This window comes from Acanthopagrus latus, chromosome 6 (assembly GCF_904848185.1).
Source record: "Acanthopagrus latus isolate v.2019 chromosome 6, fAcaLat1.1, whole genome shotgun sequence".
In the NCBI taxonomy this organism is placed as follows: Eukaryota; Metazoa; Chordata; class Actinopteri; order Spariformes; family Sparidae; genus Acanthopagrus; species Acanthopagrus latus.
Genome location: NC_051044.1, coordinates 9,703,394 through 9,727,151, shown reverse-complemented (window position 1 = coordinate 9,727,151; position 23,758 = coordinate 9,703,394). Strand labels below are relative to the sequence as shown.

The 23,758-nt window shown below is 42.4% G+C and overlaps 1 protein-coding gene and 1 long non-coding RNA gene across 2 annotated transcripts in view; one reads left to right on the top strand and one right to left on the bottom strand.

The window, feature by feature from the left end:
- Positions 1-23,758, top strand: part of asic1b (acid-sensing (proton-gated) ion channel 1b) — a 159,538-nt gene that overhangs the window by 105,462 nt on the left and 30,318 nt on the right. The gene's annotated exons all lie outside the window — the stretch shown is intronic.
- LOC119021189 lies at positions 20,777-22,221 on the bottom strand. Its single transcript, XR_005075500.1, has 2 exons — positions 21,343-22,221; positions 20,777-21,036 (listed from the first exon to the last, which is right to left on the bottom strand). It is a non-coding gene; the product is annotated as an uncharacterized LOC119021189 (long non-coding RNA).

The following is a 23,758-nucleotide window of genomic DNA, read 5'->3' as shown; positions in this document are numbered from 1 at the left end:
GGAACATCAGGCAATAAAGGTCCGCTGTTAGTTCAGAGCTGGAGTCCAGTTATTGGTCAGGGCCTTAAACCACAGACCACCAGGGCTCCCCTTAAAGGTGGATTTTACAGAGAAGTGCGTAAGTACTGGAGCATTCAATTAATTTCACGGTAATTTCATGAGAGTGCCTTCATATTTCAAGTTCAAAAGCTATTGAGATGAAATGTTTTGCTGTTGATTTAAAAGCCCAAAGCTATCTCTGTGAGTCCTCAGAGTGGATAGCGTTGCCGGTAGTTTACTGCTTGTGCACCCTTTTTATGCGGTTGAAAATCTGCCGTGTCTCATTTGAGTTCGGTGCTCACTTGTGGCAACTTAACATTAAAACATCATGTGTTGACAGTATGATCGTTGGAACTGGGTTTATTGAAGAAACATCTAGTGTAGCAAACAAAAGACAGATAGAAGGAGGTTTCGTCGTCACAGTTGGCATCTTCGCTCTCTCAAAATGTTGCCTTTCAAGTCCTTTGATGCTTTATCATGTCAGTGTCAGGCCTTAGGAGAGACTACAGGATTAGATGTGCTGCTGCTGCCCCCTAGTGGACATCAGTATGAGTGATGAGGCAGCCTGAGCTTGATTTGAAAGCAATGAGTAATGACAGGGAAGGGAAGGGGATGAAAAGGCATGAAAGAGGAGATAAATGGGGAAGAATGGAGCAATCATGTTTGCTTTTGAATGCATCACTTTTGAGATGCCAAACAGATTTATTGCAACCCTGTGTGCATCAATAAATCTGCGCTGACACTGTAATTAAGATATCTTGGCTCCAACTACATGAAACTAATCATCTAATGTTATTCTGGGGGTCACTGCACTGCTTTGCACCGTCTTATTTCCTTCACAGCAGTTTCACACTCGCCATCTTGTGCCAGATCCAAGTTGTTTGTGTATGTGAATATTCATGCCGTAGTACCTCTCTGAAGGCTTACAGACTGCAGCTGAGGGAGCTCTGTGACCTTCTTGTTAGGTCAGGCCGGATGCCGGAGGCTATCTAGTGATCACTAATACATATTCAAGAACCGGAGGCTATCAGGCGCCGCCGTTAAACAGACTCCAAGATAGCAAGGGATCAAGGCCAAGCCACAACTCTTTTGTTTGCTCTGTTATCATCAGCAGTTTTTTGTTTTTTCTTTTCCCGCCTTCTGTGATGGATAATCTTCGCAGCTGCAGCTAAACACATATTGACCAAGTCTGCTGCCTTTCTCACCCTGACACTTGATATTAAGAGTTTTCCCGCCCGATGAAAATGCGCTGACGGGCTGTTACGGTTTTAAAAGCTCGACGCAATGGATCGGTTTGGGTAATGTGTTTTCTATTAGCTTTACAGGTTTAATGTTGCCGCTCCTTATAGGCTCCCTGTGCGTCATTAGCTGTTGGTTTTATTGTTAAGAGTGCTGTCATCCCCTTACAGGCATCTAGCGTTTCATTTTCTGGCAACATCATGTTTCTGAAAATAATCTCAGCGGTCTAATGGAGGTGGATCGATACAGATGGATCAGTCTCTTACATTTCCTTTTCATATCACAACCAACACCACCCCTGGGAATCTGCATTTATCTCCATATTCAATAATGAGAGGATCTGTTTAAGATGTGTTTTTTTTTTCCTCTACGCTACTTGTACATATTTGGTTTCAGCTAATCTGCTTTCCACAGAGCTGCTCGCAGCTATGTGCTGGTTTTTGTAATTTGAAGGAGATCTGATGGTAAAATGAGTCATTAGACTGGGATAACAATGAGCAAACGGAAGTCTTGATTGAATTCCACAACTGTTCTCCTTGGTGGGTTGCTCTGTTATGGCTTATTTCTTGATTAGGCGTCACATGAACTTAATACTTCCTCTCTCTGAATCTACTTTAAGAACCCTTTATTTCTGGTGTGCAGAGTGCAGTGTGCTTCTGGTGCAGATCATGTGATAAAGCCATTGCATGCAAGATTGTTTTGCATGTTTTTCAGCTCCTTTGTAGTCGTTTCAGTAACACCTAAGTATTATTTGCATTTGATTACGCAACCATGCTGAGATATTTGTCTTTTTGGTGGAGGAGTGAGGTCACACTGAATCAGCAGAAATAAACATCCTATTTGGAGCTTTTGCTGCCGTACAGTGGTTACCGTTTCTCTCTTCCACTGCGTCAAGCCATCCTTTTTTTTTTTTCCTTTTTTTTCCTGTAAACGGTGAAACATGGCCCGGGCACGGTGACCTGTAGCTCGGCCCTGCGGGAGTATTCAGTGTCCTGTGCTCCTCATGGCCTCACCTTCTTTCCACTCCTCCTCCTCCTCCTCCTACTCCTCCTACTCCTCCTTTCTTTCTTCTTCTTCTTCTGCTTCTTCTTCTCTCTTTTTTCGAAATTGCTCCAAGAGATGGATGTGCCCCTGAGACACAAGGACAAACCCAGGCAAGGCGTCTCAGTTCATCTCAGTTGTGAATGGCGGGGGGTAGAGTGCGTGTTGTGCTTTTCAGCTTGTGCTCTTTGATTCAGATGATGTTTTGACCTTGTTTTGGAAAGTGTGCGTTTGATTGTGTGAGTGTGTTGATTGGCAATTTTTTAGTGCCAACTTAGTTCATGGCAGAATACTTTCAAGTTGTTTCCTATTGTCTACATGCTGAATTATTTTGACTGATAGTTTTGTATCAGTGGCTGGATTTTAACGAGCTTGCTACTGCTTCTTTTCTTGAAGGATTTCATTGCTTTAGGATTTCGGACAATTTTGGATGCCTTTGGGTGGTCTATCTTTTTTATAATCAGTATTGACGTAATCATTCTGCAATCATGCCGGTCCGGATCATGTGCACCATCTCCTTCTCCGCCGACGACGAGCCAGACAGAGGATATGGTAAAGACGGCTTTGACGACCACTACAAGCGTGTGAAGAGGAGCTACGGTGACTCGCAGGAATACCTGGATGGGAATAGTCAAGCGGATGATTACAATGAAGAGGAGGACGACATCACAGAGGTGGACAACCTGGCCACTTTCTTCAGCGGCTGCTCGCTCCATGGAGCCAACCACATCTTTGTGGAGGACAAGAAGTTTGGTATTCGCCAGGGTCTTTGGGCGGTGGTCTTCACCATGGCCCTGTCCGCTTTTTTGTACCAGGTAGCTGACAGGGTCATATATTATCTCCAGTACGATCGCATCACCATGCTGGATGAAAAAATGGCCAAAAACATGACGTTTCCGGCCGTCACCGTATGTAACTACAACTTTGTTCGGAAGTCTCAGATGAGCTACAACGACCTGGTTTTCATGGGCCCCCTGCTGGGCTTCGAAGAAGGCATGGCACCGGGGTTTCCGCTCGCCCAGGAGCCGGATCGCAGTCGCTTCAGCCTGGATGAGTTCTACAATCGCACGCGACACCGAATCGAGGAAATGCTGCTGGAGTGTAACTTCAGAGGCTTAGAGTGTGGCCCGGAGGACTTCAGAGAGGTAAGTCACTCTGAGATCCAGCCGCGAGAAATACGTTTTGAAATAGTCTCAAATGTTAGAACTTTCTGGGAAGCAGCAGGCTTACAGAAATTGGTAATCACCATTGCAAGCTGGCACATCATATATCCAGGAGGTATCTTATATGGTCGTAAGTTTTGATTGATCAGTAGTATATAACATATGGGGGTCTGAAATTGAAATGTTGCGCAAAAGGATGTAGAGAGGAGACTGCAGGATTTCATCAAAGAGTAACTTGATGAAATTAGGGGCAACCACTAAAACCTCATAATGACAACAAATAATGACCCCATTATTAAAGTCCTCACTGATGCTTTGCAGAAAGTCCCCCATGTGGTAGAAAGAGTTTATTTATTGCTGTGAGGCGATTCAGTTACCTCCAATCCCATGTCCTCGCTGTAAATAAAAAAAAAAAAAAACGCTTTTTCTAAGTCAGCATGTCGGCTTTAATGAAACTCTGTTGTAAATTTCCAAAAGAGCAGACATCATAAAAGCAGGTTCCATTACTTAAAGAGGCACACTTGGCACCCAGCTGTTTTTCGAATCAAACAAACACTGGAGGATTCTTTGTGTTGCCCGGAGGAAATGTTAAGGGCAGCTTCTTGTTAGAGTAGATGCTCATTCACTGAATTTCTGGTGTTTTTGCTTTTGTGTCTGCTGACCAGCGTTCCCACGAGCGTGCACATCAGACAGCACACAAGTGAGAATACTGAATTACCAAGAAGGTGTTGAGAATATCCAGCTATCGGGGTATTGATTTGCCTGACCTTTGCCCAGTTATGGATACTTATTGTGGGGACTGCTAATGGATGTGCTACGGTTTCATGACTGGCAATTACATCCGTGTGTAAATGCCTGTACATGACACACTATTCCACTTTAGACCGACCAGATAACATGACGCCTGGGATAAATTACACTGTATTTTTTCATCAATTATTACAGTGTTAGGAGCGGAACTAGATTAGCAGTAGTGGACGCTGATTGATGTTTTGAGGGCCTAAATGAATCCTGATGAGTCGCAGTAATGGAACTGAAAGTCGTGTAACTTGGATATCAGTAAATAATTTGCCTTATGATATCAAAAGTTCACTGGTTGTGTCTCCTTAAATGTTCATGTTTGCTGGTTTTCTTAACAGTAAATTTAATATTTTAGAGTTTCGGTTGAGGGAAACTGAATTCTTCCACTTTGGCTCCGGAATTAATAATTGAATTCACTGTCATAAGTCCAAATCCCAAATATAAATGTACTCTTGTAAAAGGTTGTCATCAAGTTACTTAGATGTCACAAGGAAGGTTAAAAAGGCAGAAGAAGAACAGCGTGACATGGCATCAAACATTAAAGGCCTGTCTTATCAGGTGATTTTCATCAGTGACTTCAGAGCCTCAACCTTGAAATAAGCTTCAACATTACGGGGTTTGGGGCCTCTGAAGTAGACAGCTGCTTTCTGTCAACCAAAACTCAAATGTCTGGAAAAAGGAAAATGTGGAGGTGAGAGTGGGTGAATGGAAAGAAGAACTGTGAGCTGTGGGAGGCTCTTTATTTGATAAGTACACTGTGTGAATGCTGGATGAAATTAATTATCCTGCTGTGAAAATAGTGCCTGTAACAATACAGAAGCCTTTATGGCCAAACACTGCACATATTGACACTTGGTGCAAAAAAAGGCAGCATGACTTAATGTTACCACGAAGATAAGAGCCAAACGTTGCTTTGACAGCAGACTGTAGATCCTCCTCTCATATTTTTTAGTCAGTGTCTTACTCAGGCAAAAATCCCCCAAAATGTGCAGGTCCGACAGTCACGACCGAAAAAAAGTATGGAGTATGTGGCCATCGTCCTTGAGGTGAAATAGGGCCGGCTGTCATCCTCTGTTGATGAGCGTTTTAAAAGACAAAGCACTACGACAGCGGAGCAGTCGACCATTTTATTAGCATGGCAGTGACCAGGCTTTACTCAATGACAGACGTTACTGCCGTGGGAGCAGTTCAAGACTCATGCTTGCTTTCAAAATGTCTTACTTCTGAATTAGTCAGGGTGCTCCATAGATTATGTTGCATATCTTGGTGAAGCTGTGACATTTCTGTTTTAAATCACTGCTAACTGTGCTCTTATGAACCCAGTTTTCTTTAAGTAAGGCCAAGTTCATCAGAGAATCATGGAATAGAGTGAGAATATGCTGCGAAACGTTGTTCTCCTTTGTTCCTTAGCTCATGACATATTGTTTTTATGTAAGCTTTAAGCTGTATTTCAATATCTGCTACTACCTGACTGTGTATCTGTCAAAATATATAGTTAGAAAAGGAGTTAAACGCTGTGAATTTAAGAGTTAGTGTGTGCAAGCCCACAGGTTTCATGTGCAGTTGTCACTGAAGACCTGACTAACACAACTGACAAGTAATCATTTGTCTGTCAGGATTAATACGACTAATTAGCCGCTGACAGTTTAGCTTGAACTCTGCTACATAACAGCCTCCCACTGATATAATCATTGATTGTTCCTTCAGCTCATGCAGCACACCGATGCTTTCTCGCTGTTTTGTGTCTGTGTTTCCAAAGGAGAAACGTGTTCTGTGTAACCTGTGTTACCAAACGATGTTGGAGAACAGATTTGACCACCAGATATTAAAGGAAACAGTCTCTAAGCTGAACCATTGCTTAGAAACGGCTACTTGGCATGTGTTTCTGTCATGACATAAACTGTGTTATTTCTTCCGTTTTTATCTGTGCAGATAACTGGGTCGGCTCTGATTATGCGGTGTTATGCTGAGATGTTTAATGTGATGTCGCCGTGGATTATTTCATGCGAGGTGTTCCGTTTTTAAAATCAAAGATGATCTTTAAATGCTATCCACTGAATCTGTAGTGTTTCTTTTCTGCCAGTGGTTGACAGATGCAGCGCAGCCACAGTGTGTTTTATTCTGTGCCTATACCTCTCCGTGTTCAGGAGAGCGTTAAATCACTTAGCACTTATGCTCCCAGTATGCCCATTATTGATTAAAAACACTCAGTGTTAACCTAATCCCTGGGAGTTGTCAAACAGCATTCTGGGAAATCAGAAATTGAAGAAGATGCAGATGAGGTGGAAAATTAAATTGACAGTGAAAGAGAAAACAAATGAGAAAAAAAAGAGAGCGAGAGAGAGAGACGAGCAGTAACAGGTTAGCCTTTCCCTTGTGGCGTGTAGTACAGGCTTGGTTATATCTACAGAGCCAGGCAGCATCCATTATGTATTTCTATTACTCTTTTCTTCTGAGCTGCAAATCAATAGAGTGTATTTATTTGGCCTAATGTGGTAATTGGAAGCGCCACCGGTCCCAATACGGAGAGCACTGAATTCCTGCTAGTGGCTGTTTATTATATCAGCTAAAGAGCCACTAATGGCCCACAGACTCTATTGTTGCTGTGTTGAGAAGTGGCGGGAAAAATTGTTGAGCTGATTGATTGCCTTCTGTCTCTCTCGATCCCCGCGGGGCTTTCCATCCATCCCTCCTTTGGCTGTGCACCCTCTCTGTCTGGTGTTTGTGCATGTGAAAGTATGTCTGTCTGCGTATGTGTTCCGAGCTGAGATGAAGCTCTGGCTCACGGCCGGGTCAATAGTGGAGCTCTGCTAGCGTCCTGCAGATAGACAGTTCAGGTTGCAGCAGTTCTGTCCCAGAGCAGAATGTGAGCCCCCCTCAGAGCGGTGATCCAAATCTCTGCTTCCTGCTCCATCTTCAGCCCATTAGCTACAGCTTGCCTTTCTCCCAAGCTCAGCATTGTCAACAGAATCAGCCGGTGGCTCTGGTTACGCCCTTCTCCTCTCTCCTCAAGAGCATCCGCCTGTTTACCTCAGGCTCAGATGGACACTCAGACAGACGGACAGAGGGAGAGGGAATGTCTTCAGAGAAAGAGAAAAAAGAAAGAAATTAAATGCCAGCGCTGGCCTTGCCATCTGGCTCTGAGCTGTAAATACTTGTTATGGTTCAGCGCTTCTTTTAAGCAGCCAGCGGGAAGAGACTGTATCAGGGAGAGTGTAATGTAATTATCTTCAAGCATATGCCATGATGAATTAGATGTTAGTAAATTATCTTTAAAAGAGAAGGAGAGCGCAGTAGATCATAATGTGTGTTCCGCCAACAAAGAACAAGGACGAGCTGAATATAGCACCGCCGGCATGGAGTGTGTGCCGAACTCCATTTGTTCATGTCGCTTGCGGAGCAACAGTTATTCCACACCTTCCGCAATTAAGCTAATTAAACTGTCACTTCCATGAATGGAAATTGATTTAGTGTGCCTCTGTTTGTAATACGTAGTCATTTCGTGATGTATTTTTATTTTCCATTGTGTGAGCCAAATGCTTCCCTCGCAGGCTGATGTATGCTGGACTCTCGCAGTTTCATTAGTTGATTTGAAGTTGAGATCCGTCTGGCAGCAGCATAACAACACTGAATCAACAACGCTGCCTTAATGTGTCGCTTTATAGTTGCCTCACTTTCCACTGCTTAGCCTGACCCTTTGTGTGCAAACTGAACTGAAATAATGGACTTCAAATTTCAGGTTATGGAAATGAGTTAGATTAAGCTCAAGGCTCGGTCAGAAAAGTGGCCATTACAGTGTCTGAGTTAGAAAAAAAGCTTGCTCTGCTGAAATGCCTCCTCCCCTCTGAGAGGCGACAGCTCCAGGGCCATTAAATATTTATGGTAACACTGAAATTCAGATAGCTGTCTGTGACTTTCTCTCCACTTCTCGTCCCTTATTAGCTGTTTTGGGATCAGGAGTTCAGAGGCGGCCTCTTTTATGCATTGCTTTAGCTCATAACAATAACATTTCGGCATAATTCTAGAGTGTGGAACTTGAGAAAATGTATTTACTTAGATAAATAAATATCATTATACAGTAGCTAGTGCATCTGCTCTTGATTTCCATATGAAACAGTGTGATGATCTAAAGAGTGAAATTGGTACCTCTGATATTCATCTGCTTTGTTTTCAAGGCTTTCCAGTGATTCATTTTGCCTGCCAGCATGTATAATGTAACTTTTTTTTTATTTTTCTGGCATGCACTCATATCAAACAGTGATCACAAGGGGGCAGTGTTTTACATTATATCAGAGCCTAAAGTGACTTTGATGGAGCTCTTGGTGCCGAGATTCCGCATGTTGCCTTTTTTTCCCCTCTCTCTTTTTCGTTTACATGAAATCAATCAGAAATATATTTAATCCCATCTCTTATGAACCTTGTTTACAGTTCTGTACAACATCAGAGCCGCAGAGACCGTTATCCAGTTAAAGCTTCGTGGAGCGGCAGAGAGCTGCTGCCAGTGGGAACACAGTGGTCGCATTTTTTATGTATTTCTTTTTTTTTTTTTTTTTTTAAAGGAGAACTGTTTTCCTGAGGGATTAAACTCTATTTGTGTGTTGTGCGGATTAAAGAAATAAATATTAGAACTCAAACACGGGTCGAGGTTTGTTCAGGTTGGACAGCCTTGGCATTCCTCACTCATTCTCTCTCTTTCGCTCTCTTCGGTTTCTGTACACACAGGACTTCAGTCCAGTAGACAAGACACTGTGGCACTCTGACACTGTGTCCTCTCTCTCCCTATCTAAGTGATGGATCAGTGTGTTTTTTTTTTCTTTCAGAATGCAGCCATTTTAATTAAATCTCTCATCGGTCTTCTTTGGGAAACAAAGCCTGGGATCATTTAAATTGGACAGAGACGTTGCTACCTCTTCATAACACTTCATAACACAAACGCTAATTAATCATTAAAGTGGTCTAAATGAAAGGATGGAACTTTCATTACACTTTCCGACTAAGATAAATGACGCCTAATGATCTGAAAATGAGAGATACTGCTGTCTTATTGGAGCAATTATATATGAATAAGACATATGACAAGTGTCCTATACCGGGCCAATAGCCACTTACTAGTTGCTAATTAGGCTGATGAGAGGGCTTTAATGGCTTCCTACAGGATTGTCCCCCTTGTACTTTATATCAGAGCTGAAATAAAACGTTTGGCTCCAAATGACAGAATAGGTGTCAGAGGAGCTGTAAGGAGAAAGGTGGTGTCCTTTTAAAAGCACTAGACTCTACTCTCTCCTTTTTTTTTTTTTTTTTTTTTTTTAATGTCCCCCTTTGTGGCTCTGTGTGTGGTGGGTGCCTTTCTCCCAAACTCTTTGTGTGAGTGTCTGTTGGCATGCATGGAAGTGTACGGACCTTTAAAGCCTCACCAATCCCTTTATTAGAATAATTATACGACGCTGACTGTCCGTGCAGGGAATATAAAATACTCTCTAATTGTAATTCAAATAAGTGGAATCATACTGAAAATAGCTATTTTAGAGGTGTCTGTGTGACGTGTGTGTGTGTGGTGGTGGTGGTGGTGGTTGATGCCTGTAGGCTAGTGTGTGTTTGTGGGCGATCTCGTGTTTGCTGCCTTCATAGATGACTGCATCTGTGGTGGTCAGCAGGACTCCATAAGGAACTCAGTGGTTCATTGCGGCTGAGAGTAGAATCAGCAGGAAACCTCATCTCAACCTAAACATGTGTGTGCAACAGGAAAGAGAGGAAAGATAGTAGAAAGATAGAGACAAGAGGTATCATTTCTTTTGTATAATATTCTGCAGCCCCCTTCAAATGGGACTAGTATGACAAGGGGATGTCCGGCACAAAATACCTGCATTGCCCTGTGGTGATATCCATCCTGTGAGAAATGACATCTCTGTGATCTCTGTGATCACTCTGAAACTTCTGAAACGCTGATGTAACGCAAAGCCTTTGCATCATTTCCGGGCAATAATGTTGGTAAATTCAAGTGAAAAAAAAGACTTCTTTTTTTTTTTTTTTATTTCTAGCTCACATAACTTGAATATCAATTCTGGCATGCCTTTCAGTAGTTGGCTCCTGCTCTCCTTTCATAAAAAAGAAATCTTGTGTTGATTAGTAATTACATGGATCAGAAGCCATGCTGTGCGAAAAACTGCATGCAGTGGTGGAATATTGGCAGCCCTAACTACAAGTAGAAACATCATAGTGTGGAAATAGGTTAGTACAAACCTTTAACAGCTTACTTTAAATAAAAGAAATTGATGGCAAATAATTCAATATCACTGAAGCTCTGTAAATCAAACCGAGCTGTACTTGAGATTTACAGTCATTTCCAGTGGAATCATTACAAAATTGATGGTAGTCAGCCTAGTCACCAGGATATTATGTTATACAGTGGTGTCCAAGTTGGACATGTGTACCAAACATTGCAGCTCACATTCACATTAGATGTGTATTATTTGTTATGAGCCAACAAAGCTGCCAAAATGAGCAACCACAATTCGAGTCACACAGCTGGATATTTTTAAGGACGCCTGGAAGCATCTCGCCTCACTATCCATTTTTGTGGCGTCACAACCAGACGTTTTCCCACAGGAATCTGGACCATCTCCATCCACGAGTGTGTCGACCAAAACAGGCACTTAAAGCCAAACCGTGATGTTTTCCGAACCCTAACCAATTGGTTTTGTGCTTAAGCCTAAGCAGAGCATAAGCACAGCATTGCGACAGGAGAGATAAAGAAATGTCAACCTGAACGAAAAGGAAAGGCAGCATGGAGAAATGTCTGGAGTTTTGCTGGAATGTGCTTGGCTACAGGTGATTGAGTTGTGATGGTAAAGATAGTGTTATTGACAAAATGGAGGAAATGTCCTGTTCGAAAAGCTGCATACAGATAAAGCAATCTGTAGCTGGTTGATTCATATTTTGTATCAACAGTCTGACACTGCTAAGTAGTCTCATCTCTCTGGCAGTTGCATGTAGTTTGTCACCAGAGCTGAGATACACTGTCCTGGGAACCATGCATTTTATAAAACAGAGCATCTTGAACGACTAATGAAGCCTCAGATTGGCTTTGGCTGAACTCAAGCATGCACTCTTGTACAGAAGGAAGACTTTACTTTACAAAACATGGAAACAAACTGAACCTGAACTGAACCTGTACCCTCAAGCTGTTCTAAAGTCGAGGTCGTTCAGAGTTCAAGAAGTCGGAACGAAAACCTCACTTCTAAGAATAGTGCGAACATTGTTGTTATTGTTATTCGAGCCTCTGACAAGGTATCTGCTCAGTCACTGTGAGACAGTCTGGATAAGAGCAATGGCAAACCGCCTTAAATGTAAATGAGCTCAAAATTGTAAACAGGGCTGCCCTGAGCTAATGTTAGTTGAAGGTCTATTGATTGAGCGTTTGTTGTTTCATCCCAGAATCTCCGAGTCAATCTCAGCAGCTCCACTGCTGTTGCCTTTGGGCGGTACTACGGGAGGGGCTGATTATATTATTCAGCTCCACAACCTAATAAGCACAGCCGATGCAAATCTTAACACCAATAACGTGTGCCTAAGTGGCATACGGTGAAAGAATTACAGACATCAGTGGGGAGGTGTGCCCTCTCAATTTAACCCCCCACCTCTCTCCCCGCAGTTTATATCAGGACATCGTCATTTGGACTGCTTCAAGCCAGGAGTTATTAGGTGGGAAAATAACAAATAAATCAGGCCAGCAATTAGCAACTGTGCCTGCTGCACAAGCTCACACGTACAAGTACACAGTCATGGAAGACATCAGCCATCCTATTGCTTTCAGTAAATGTATCTCCAGCGGGACTATTATGCTAGAGACCAAAAAATGAAATCAAAGTGAAAGATCCATTTAGGTGCAACCCACCGTGCAGTTGGCTCTGGTCCATTTCATCCTTTTTCTGTGGATATTCCTTCTACCGTCGGCGTGTGTTTGTATGTGTGTCCGTTTTCCGAGGGGGATTGTCAGCCAGTCGGACTGCCATCGACCCCTCCTTCGTTAGTACTGCTTTCACTGCATTTCTGACATCCCCCTGACATAAGGTGTAGCGCGCGCACACACACGTGCACACACACACTCTTGCATACACTCACTTCTTGCCACCAGCAGTTTAACAAGCTGCCAGTTTATCTGCTGCAACAGAGCTTTCTGGATGGAGTAAACAAACACAGAACCTGCACGCATATGAATTTTGGTGAAGTAGCTCGCATAAATCCTTCATGTCCAGGCATGAAAATGAAAAAAAAAATAAAAAAGTTGTTTTTGTTTTAGTGTTTTCCACATCTGAAAACATGCTGGTTGAGATCAGTGCATACGGCTGTGATTGTGTAAACTATCCTTCAGCCGGGTTGAGACTGAAATTAATAGGACATGACAGGATAGCTCCCGAGGATCTCACTGGTTGAGATGTTCTTGATCATTCGTATGCTGAATAAGAAATCAAAAGCAAACTCGATATAATATTTTGAAAGGGTAAGATTTTTAAGATGCATCGTGTCTCTCAGGGAGGGGAGAGGTGGTGCTCGAGGCGCTTTTTTAAGAATATGATGTTTGCAGATGGAGAGGGAGACTCTGTTCGCACTGTTGTTTGAGTTTGATGTTGTTCTGAGGTCCAGCAGACTTGCTGAAGCACAGTTTGTGTGTTTTATCATTTGTCCTTCCATACTTAAGCATGTGCAGAGGTTGGAAGAGCATGCATTGTCTGTAAAAAAGCAAAAGCTGATGTCTTTAGGCCGCACAGACATTCTTCATTTGAGGTATCTCTTGTGGATTTGAACTTTCAATAGGCTGTGAATTTCAACTTCATTTCATCACCGTCTGTAAAGTTATTAATGGAATAGTTTAATGTTTAGAAGATATACCAATTTAGAGCATCAACTACGGTTGTTTTCATTGCCGGTTTCTCTGTCAATTATTTTCCCCATTGATTAATTCATGTTTTTGTCTACAGAAAGTCATAAAATGGCCGAAGATGACGTCCTCAAATGTCTTGTTTTGGCCACAATCAGTTTACTGTCCTAGAGGAGGAAAGAAAACAGATCATTTTCACATTTAAGAAGCTGGAATCAGAGAATGTTTTTCTTAATGAGTAGTCAAAATGGTTGGTATTTAATTGGATGGTTGACAGCTGTTCCGTGCAGTCCTGCGAAGGCTCGGGTGTACGTGTCAAACCTGCATGGCAACCTCACTGTGACAGCAAGACAAGAGGAAGCTGCAACAGATTCACTGTGTCTTCTATTGTTCAACAAGAAACGTCTCCAGTAAGTATCTCCCTGGACAAAACATTTTGACTCCAGCTACACATCATTATTACTTTACCGGCAATGGAAGAAAAAATTTTGAACCAGCCCTTAAATCTTTTTTTTTTTTTTTTTTTTATGTTTATTTGAGTGATAACACCCCGAATGTGTAATTGTGCGCAGCACATTTTGGCATTTCTTAAATCACCGCTGCTCTGTGCGATTATGACAACCGCACAATCTTGGGCGCCGACACATGAGACTCACCTCCACTGCTCATAAAACAAATGGATGGATTTAGTTTTACAAGAAAGATTCATTTGTAAATGTCAAACAGAAAGGGACCATTTATTTCACAAAGGGCCATTCATTCATTTCTCCCCGAGCGGCAAATAGGAGGCATCAGGCCTGTGGGGACTTGGAGAGTGTTTGCTATAGCTAGCGGCCGCACTCTGAAACTCATTCATCAGAGGCATTTCCCCCTTCCCAAATTCTCCCCAGCCCAGCTGTCATGATGCTGCCAAGATGAATTAGCTGTGTCATCCTGTGTTTCCCTGTGCAGGCAGGGATACTCTTACTGCCCCTCAGGCTGTAAGTATAAATCTGCTCCACCCAGCCAAGGTACTTATACAGTAAGGCTCCTGAATCCATTTTCAGATTAATGCATTGATGTGTCATGCGTGGTGGGGCTGCTACACTCAGTCCCTTCATAACATTACAAAAGAGGCTTTGGAGACCATCCTGTCATAGTCACAGTGATACTGTGAATGCCAACTATCCACACTATTTAAAGATCTGCTCTGAAGCTGGCTTGTGAGAATGACAGTAAAATAATTTTTGTTTATTTTTTGAAGGATTTTCCATGCAGCAGTATGTTTCCCTAGGCAGTGCTTTAGACGCTAGTTTTAAAACATTTCAGAGGCTTCACACTGTGCCTAAAACAGCCCTATAGCCTCTCTCGTGTACTGCCACTGAAAAATGGGTCAACATTGGCTTTTAAAGACTCACACTAAATTTGATATTTTTTTAATTTGAGCTCATCCATGTTCAATATGTATGCATTGTCCAATCTGACCATTTGTCTGTGCCAAGAACTTGCTAGTACAGTAGTTTCCTGCAGCTAACACTGGGCACTAAAACTACTTTATATTACCACTTATCAGTAGCCACACTGTAGAGATGAAATGCCAGAATCATAAATAAAATGTCTTGATAAAGATTAATAAAAAATAAACTAATACCACAACTATAAAAATAGTAGCAATAAACCAAACATTATTTTTCCCTCAAGCATTAAAGCTTCGATCCTCGCTCATTGTGAAGCAACCCAATCACCAGAATAAATAAAACATTTCTGCAAAATCACCAATATTTCTGAAACCTTATGTTTCTTTAGGTTCTGTTTTCAAATACATTTTGTGAAAATGCTGTGCATATGATCTGGTTTAATTGGTTGGGGTCAGGAAAAGATTATGTTTTGGGTTAAAACACCTGTTTTGCTCACTACAAATATGGTGAAAAAATATACCAAGGTCACATTAACAATATCCAGTGGTTTCAGACTTATAAATGTTGAAATGTCTTGAATTGCAGTCAATGGGTTGCCAGCCTTGTTGCCTGTAACGTCACCACAATCCCCTCTAACTCAGTTCAGGTCATAAACCTGTAATGTGAATGTGATAAAGCGTGTATGTGGTTTGCAGAAACTGCCAACATTTTATCCTGGTGACTGGACTGTTTGTAGAAATATGTTTGAAGTGCACCGCAGAAATGCTTCCGTTCCATCAACTTGGGAGACCCAGAAAAGAAAGATAAGAAAGAAATAATGGTCAAAATCGAAGCCGAGATACCCTGACTTCTCGTTTGTAGTATTGGTCTTACTCCAATGATCCAGTCCAACACAGTTGTGTCTTTCATATTTTTTCCACAGAAGCATTTACACAACCATCTCCAGTGGTTGTGTAGTACTCCTTGCGAGGATTGCCCCTGCAATCAGAGCTGAAATCATAGGCACCACATTGCCGATAGACATTATCCTTTAACCTGAGCTGTACTGGATTATTTTAATTATCGTGAGGCTGTATAAAGTTTTATTATAGCAGTTCGGCATGTTCTTCCTATTCACACACTCAGACCACTCTGTGTTCAGAGCAGTCAGAGTGAATTATTATAGTTTAAAACCCAAGGACTTGTATTCACAGCACTTACACAATACGGCTCTTGATGCTTTTTTCAGAGTGCTGTTGACAATGTCACACAATATTCAGCTTTTTTTTTAAGGTCACTACCTGAAGCTGTCTGTGCTCACAAGCCTACAGTGAACTCCAGAGCTATTTCCACCAACTCGCCTCGCTCACGTTGGTTTAACAGAGTACAGCGGCACTTACTTGACGCAGTGTTTAATTCAACCTTATAGCCCTGGAGATTAAGAAGCTGCTGTAAAAGTGGCCGTTGTGACACTTGTCCCTTGCAGCAGATGTACACAATTATCCTTAAAATTGTCTGGGTAAATCACCACCTGCTCCTCTGTCAGCCCCCGCAGCTACAGGACCCTGACTGTTACTGCTCCTGTGTTTTTGCTTTCTTTTCTCTGTACTTTGCCACTTCCCTCCCTCCATCTCTCTATGCCTGCTCCCTTGTGGAGGGTTTTGCGCCAAACATTCGCAGCAGGAGACAGAGAAGAGACAGCAGCAACCAAGAGAAGCAGAGCATATAAGAAGATCACAGAGAGAGGGGAGGAGAGAGGGAGGCAAAGGAGGAGAACAGAGGTGTGCGTGTGTGTGTGTGTGTGTGTGTGTGTGTGTGTGTGTGTGTGTGTGTGTGTGTGTGTGTGTGTGTGTGTGTGTATGAGAGGAGGGTTGACTTAAAAAACACACACAAACAAATGAGAATTGGCAGGACAGGGGGAAGTGTGTTGTGTTTGTGCCCTGGCAAACAGACAGGGGCGTTGTACTGTAAGTATTGAGGGCAAACAGCGAGACGGAAGGTAATGATAGAGGTAGAGTTTGTACAGCCGAGTAGATTTAAGAGATAGTGATAAGAAGAGAGTGGAGAGTGCTGAGTGCTCACCTAGTGTCATGTAGTAGTTTGGCTCTGCACATGTCGAGGTCCAAGGCTGACCAGCCCCACCCTGATCTGGAGCTGGAATGACAGTTTGATTAACTGCCGAGTGCCTCGACATCCCAGAGCTCTCACAAACAAACCTCTGCCATCAGTGCATGCAGCCAGACGCAGGGCAATGAGGAGCCCACAGTGTTATTTACCCCTCGGGTTCAACATACGCCAGAAAGGACACTCATGTGATAATACATGTCACTTTCTTTCAGCTAAATTATTAATGAAAAAGAGCTGTAATGTCGATAGACTCCTCCAGCAGGTAGTAGCTCTTTTATATGATTTTTTTCTTCACTGAGCTTCAGCATATATCCAGAGGTAGGTGCATAACGGTTGGCTTCAATATAGTGTATGAGCAAATGGATGGACTGTATTACACCACACTATGGTGTCAACTGCAAATTGTTTTTCTTATCCATCCTCCAAACTGTCTTACTCCCCAACCCAATCTCCAGAACCCTCCTACACTGTTCAAAAGATTGATACAAAATACAAATAAAATATACAGTAGATATGGGTATCATCCCAATATCTACATTACAGAACATATATACAGTTATCCACAGTTCCATCCACCTCGACTGAGTGCGAATACCAAGCATCAATGTTAAAAACACAGAGTCCACCTGTCTTCATGTTGTGGTCCTGCGCTCTGTCAGCCTGGAACACGGTCGGCTTGTCGAGCGCAACAGCTTGACCCGTGTTGTTGTGGTGGATGCAGGTCTGACAAAAATGTGGGCACAACAGTCTCTGATTTCACGTGGATGGGCCAGGCTGAGGCCAATTTGTCCATTTCCCTTTTCTGTGACCAGACATTAGCCAGCAGCAGCCTAAAACCAAGCTGGATTAGCATGGCTCTTATCCCGACTCTCCTCCTCCCGGGAACGATCCAGCCGGTCAGGTTGGATGGCTAAAAGGCACCACGGGCCGTGGTGGTTTTAGTCCACTGCTCTTATTCCACAGCACCTGCTTTCTTCTCCAGCGCTGTGGGCACTATATCTGCAAAAGGCAGTATTTGTTTGAAATGAAATCACAGTGAACAAAACAAAAAAATTTAGCATGATTTGGAGGAGCTACTGGATGCTGCATCTGCGTCGTTGCCATCGGATATACCTAAATATACATACAGAAATGCACAAAACAAGGCACGCATAGCAATCTGCAGTTAGCCAGGCACACATATGCCAAATTACTACATCTATAGTATTGACAGTGTCTGAAGAAGATAAATAATATCCCAAAGCAACCCTAATTCATATGTTGGTGTACATGCATATACAAATGCACAGCAGAAAGCCCTCTATACAAAGTCAGCAGTGTCTGCATATAGAAGGCGTGACAACACATTACAAATTATTCCCAGCACATCCACTTGTGTGTGTATGTACACCTGAAGGCCTTGGAAAAAGCAAAAAAAAAAAAAAGTTGTCTTGCAGTCTTGCATATCTATGTATGTATAAACACAGTTCTATCCTGGAGGTACTTCTGTGATGTGTGCCAACTACAAATTAACACCGCACATTTGAAAAGGTGGAGGTTAACAAAATTGAGATACAGCATGTAATTCTACCGTGAGCATGGCAGACACCGCATGCCAAAAGGTGTAATCCTAAAATGACTGCTCTCTAAAATGACTGATAAGATATGACGTCAAGTGGCAGCTATTAAATTTCTGTGCTTGTCTTTGCTTTTTTATCCATCCTCACTTGGCTTTTAACAGTTCACTGCTTCACTGGCTTCCCTGATTGAAATTGAAGTCTTTTTCTCATTTGGAGGAACTGTCAAAGCCAAAATCCACCCAAAAAGCAGCCATCTACTGATTACTCTTATTCACATGAGTTCACAGCGATCAAGCAACTAATACTCTAATATGTGGTGTTTAATAGCCTGCGATGGAAATTCATGGCATCAGTTTGTGATGGATACTGACATTGGTGAACTGAGAATGTTTCTGTAATTACATCCCTTTTTGTTTCATTGCGGTGCCGCTGACAGGTCTGATTGCCCAAACATGTCCATAAATTCACCCTGAATGCTGTTAGTGTGTAAATGAAAGACCCCATCAGCTTTATGTTCAGCAGCTCTAGGATTTGTCTCAATAACAGCACTGAAGTGACTCTGCGAGAGACAGATTCACGCTGTAAAATGAAGACTGGGCTGTGATTATATGATTATAGTAATGCTATGTGTGTGTGTGTTTCCTTTCAAGGCTACAGCCTTCGGATGTCTGAACTCTTTCGTCTTTGAACAGATAAATAAGCAGCATTTTATAAACTCAAAAGTTCTGCCACAGGAGTACTCACAACACTGAAAAATCAATAGTCTTTTCGCTAAAGTCTGCATTTTTGTGCGCAGTACTCATCAAGGAAACAATTCTTTTTATGGCATTTATTTTTTACCTCCTTTTATTCACGCTTTATGGAGGCAGTGAAAGGTGTGTTTGAAACAGTGTCTCCCTTTTATCTATTTATAGATTCATGGTTTATTGTAGGAGCCAATCACTCAAACACAACATTTGCTTATGTTTTAGGAATTAGTAGGTGTAAGACATGTGCACAAGGTCCCCTGACAAACATCTCTTTTTGCTTTCATAAGGGGTTCATTAGTGAAGCTCTTCAGCCGCAGTTCAGGAGCAGCATGCATTTGTTATTCTGTTGTTGTTACACTTGCTGTGGGATTGTGTTTCTCTGTCAAGCCAGTATATCATTATCCCTTCACCCAGACGGATTAGCTTGTTGCGCAGAGCCTCTCCTCCGATATGTCTCTCTCTTGATGAGCTGAGTGGAGAAACAGTGCAGAACAAATGCTGTTAAATGCCAAAAGTGTCAGGATCTATCTCCACTGAATTCTTATGCACCACCAACCAAGTTTTTAAATATGAATTACCAATAATCTATAACAACACGTTCTCACTCCCAGCTCAACTATTTAGGCAGATTCGTCAGTATACATCAAGTATGACATTTTACCTACTCCGTTAGCATCAGTTTTGATCTAATACCCCATTTCCAACGTTTGGTGACATTTTCAGAATGAAGGCTCGCAACAATAAGTAATACACAACATGGTTGTAGTTGATGTTAGGTTTAGGCAAAATAAACTACTTGATCATAAACTCAAACTCAAACTCCAGGCTCTAGAGGTAAAGTCTGTTGAATGACCCACCCCAATGACCCCCTGGCTTGAACTTTCCTGCTCTTTGCACTGCCCTAGAGCAACGCTTCAAGAAGTGATGCTAGAGGCGTACCTATAGTATTAAACTTTGAAGCGTTGGGCCGACCAGCAATAACCTGTCTAGACATGTTTTGACATCATTTAGTTGCATTAGAAAAAAAGTTTCCTCTTTCTTTCTGCATCATGTTCTCTCACTTTCTTACTTTCCTGTATACAGGTGTTCAGTGTTCTGTGCATGACACACGATTGTATTAAATCAGGCACACCTTCATTTCGATGGCGCGGCGACGTGTGATTCTCATTGTGAGTCCCCATTTCCTGTGACAGCTTCCCTCGTTAGAACATGAGTAATCACCCGAGAACAAGACCTGATTGTCCTTAGAAGTGACATTATGACGCGTGTTACAGTTCTTGCCAGCCAGGTGACTACAGTGAGAAGTGTGATCATGGAGGTTGCATCCTCTATGAGCCCATAAACATGGAGAGAGAGATTAAACTGCTGCTGGTTGTCTGATCTCATCTATTCCTAGTAGTGCTTGACTCTCCTGTCATGTACTCGATGTGTGTACTATCATGTAGCCTGCGGGTGGATGAGGTATCGACTGGAGAAAAAAAAAAAAGCAGCCTAGCATTCCTCAGAAATGCACCAATGTAGGAAGCAATGTGACCTTTATGTCACGTGGCAGAGAACTGGGAGTGTGGAGATCAGGATGGTGGATGAGTATCCTGGCAATTAGTATAAATCCTCTCACCACTATCCTGTAACCATAACCAAGAAGTTAAATTGAATGAGTGTATTTGCCATAATCACAATCTTTTCCCAACATTTAACCCCACAGTAGATATTGTATCAATACAATTTTTAAATGTTGGCACTGGATTTATTATCAACCTTCTGGGCTGCAAAACTGGTTCACACAAACAAACATACACACAGATATGAAAGATACGTTTTATTACAGCTTGGATCTGAATTTTTGTGTTTTGTGCCGTTGTTTGTTTGTTTTTAGTTTTTGTTGTATTTGCAATATCACTAAAAGAAGCCTGACAGGGCAAGAAACACAAGTGGTGATGTTCAGGCAGGTTATAAATAAACCTCCAGACACAGCTGAATGAACCTACCAGTGGACCCTCACTGCATCGAGATTTTTTTACACTTACCAGACAAGATATTGATTCAAGTTATCATCTCAAGGCACTGGAAAGAAAATAAAAACCAACACAATGTCCAAAACAGTCAGAACGTGTCAAAAGAAAAAAATGAAATTCAGAAAACTCATCACATCCTCATACCTAAAAGACTGAACAGGTGGATTGTCAATGTTCCTAAAACGATATTAACGTTGCTGCTTCATCACACTCCCAGTTTGGCTAGGTTAAAGCTAACATTGTGGTTTGGGTTAAAATCACTACGTTACTTCTGTTACTCCCCTTACAGACATACCCTGCGATATATTATGTATGGGACGTTACTTCACTACATCAGTAATTTACAAAAACTCACTGTTGACTTCTGGTTGCACACAGGACACAAACAACTGTCTCCTGAATGCATAACCTGACCCTCCATCCCTGAATTCCTCCGTTTGCTGACTTTTTTCCTCACTTCCTCCTTTGCAGCTGTAATGATTACTGCAGCCACTAGAGGCCGCCACCTAACAGCAAATGTAAACACAGCTTCATTTTTTACCTACAACATGTCCATGGTAGTGGATTTAGGGATGAATAGTGCAAAGTCCCCTCAGGCTGTAGAGGTATGAGTTCATAGTTCCAGGCCAAATAATCTTCTCACAGTTTTTAATGGGTTTAATGAGTGTGCATCTTATTTTCATTCTGTTTTACTGTAATGTTCTGCATCACATCTTTGATCCATCGGTTACAGCCCTCCATTTAATTGAGCAACCTACTTATAAAGCCCAGTACATAATTGACCTAATGACTTCTCTCTCTGTGCAATGCACGCAGTTTTTCTATGCTGGAATAATAGCTGGTCCCAGGTATGCTGCAGGGTATTCAATTGAACACAGATGACTTGTGGAATATGCAAGCTGCCTACAGTTAAGGCACAGAAGAGCTCCTATCAAGAACAGGGAATCCGGCAGTACCATCAAGTCCCTTATCGTGTCGGTTCTTATTGTGTTTTGTGCCGCATTTTACCTTAAATTAGGAAGCCAACAAAAAGAATTGTACAGCAGCATTGAACTGACTGTCTTCGCACAATATTTGGTTCTAACAGGCTGGTGATGTTGTGACTACGCTCAAAGGGCTAGTTGGTTGAACTGCAGTAGCTGTCTACTCCCACCTAGTATTCTGTTCACCACCATATTTTTCGGTTCAGCTCAATTAAAAGTTATTGAAGAGGGAAAATAAAGCTCTCCTGGCTGTCTGCAAACTTGTTAGCTCGGCTTCGAATGAATACAAATACTTCATTCTGAAGACCTCTTTGTACAGTCGAGTCTACGCAACACCATTTTAGGAGGAAGGAGGTTAAATAAAAGGTCTGCACTCTCAAATTGGCTTGCTGTTGGTAAACTGTGAAAATCTCTGCAGATTTATTTTTCAGATCCCCTTTAGCTGGTTGGTCCAGCCTTGCACCCCACGTAAGCTAGACGTACTTAAAAGTTTGCAATTTACCATCTTAGCGTGTTACAGACTTTCTTGTTCACTTACAATGCTCCATATTTGCCATACGTCCATGTGCTCCATTTTTGTATATGAGGGATTCTGTTTTTGTGATAATTTGATTCTCAGTAAATAACCCGGCCTAATTGTTGGCCTTTTTACAACCTGTCTGACTTCTCTGCAGTGATGTCACCTTGTTCCCAGAAGTCAGCCATTACCCAAGTTGCAAGAAAAAGCCGGCTTTATCCTTTGAGAGAGAGACAGACAGAGAGAGAGAGAGAGAGAGAGATGAGACAAGAAAAATTGATTCACTAAGTGCACCTCATTGATGCTCTCTTTCTCATCTCATTCACGCCATTTCCTTTGACCTCAGCCGCGCAATAAACTACAGAGACACACACTCAAACATACACACTGTGCCCAAAAGTAGGAGCAGAGAGTGAGAATCAGGCCCACACGGGGTCCAGCGTTTCACTCTGGATTGGAACACTGTGTGATGATGACCAACCAAGCATGAACCACCACTTAACCAGTCCCCCCCCCCCCCAGAGTCAGACAGAGATGGTGTTCGTGAAACGCTTCGTCAATGGTGCATTCAAGCCTCTGTCGCCTGCCTGAAACAGGTTTCCCTCATCACTGCAACACTGGGGCACTGCAGGGTCAAAGAAAAAAAAACATTACATCTGAGATTGTCTTTTCAGGACTTCTGGAGATGCTCTAAAGACGTTCAACATGATATGCATCAGTAAACGAGCAGCATCTTGACCTTTTTGTTTTCCCCCTAACATTTCACATCTTCCACGGAAATACATCAGAGGACTGACAGTCGGGGAATGTCAACCAGTTTCGCTTACACTTGAGTGTCGCCAAAATGTTAAGCACCTGACAAGCGTTTTTCCCTCTCCGGCAGCGTTGGATCTCCACCAATATTTAAACTTCAACTGGTGGAACAGTAATGAAAGAGTCTACAGCCTCTACAGTATTACCGTCTACAGAGCAGCGTTCAATTTTGAGGAAGAATACAAATTGTGAGCCGGGAGGGATTACTGTGCATGTGTGTGCTGTTGTGTATGTGTGCCTGCAGGTGTGTGTGTGTGCTGTTGTGTATGTGTGCCTGCAGGTGTGTGTGTGTGTGTGTGTGTGTGTGTGTGTGTGTGTGTGTGTGTGTGTGTGTGTGTGTGTGTGTGTGTGTGACAGGCTTGAAAAGGAAGACAAATGTTCAGCAGCTTTTTGAGGCCAATGATTTCATTCAGGAAACAGCACTGAGGGATATTCTGGGGGCCTGTGTGTGTGTGTGT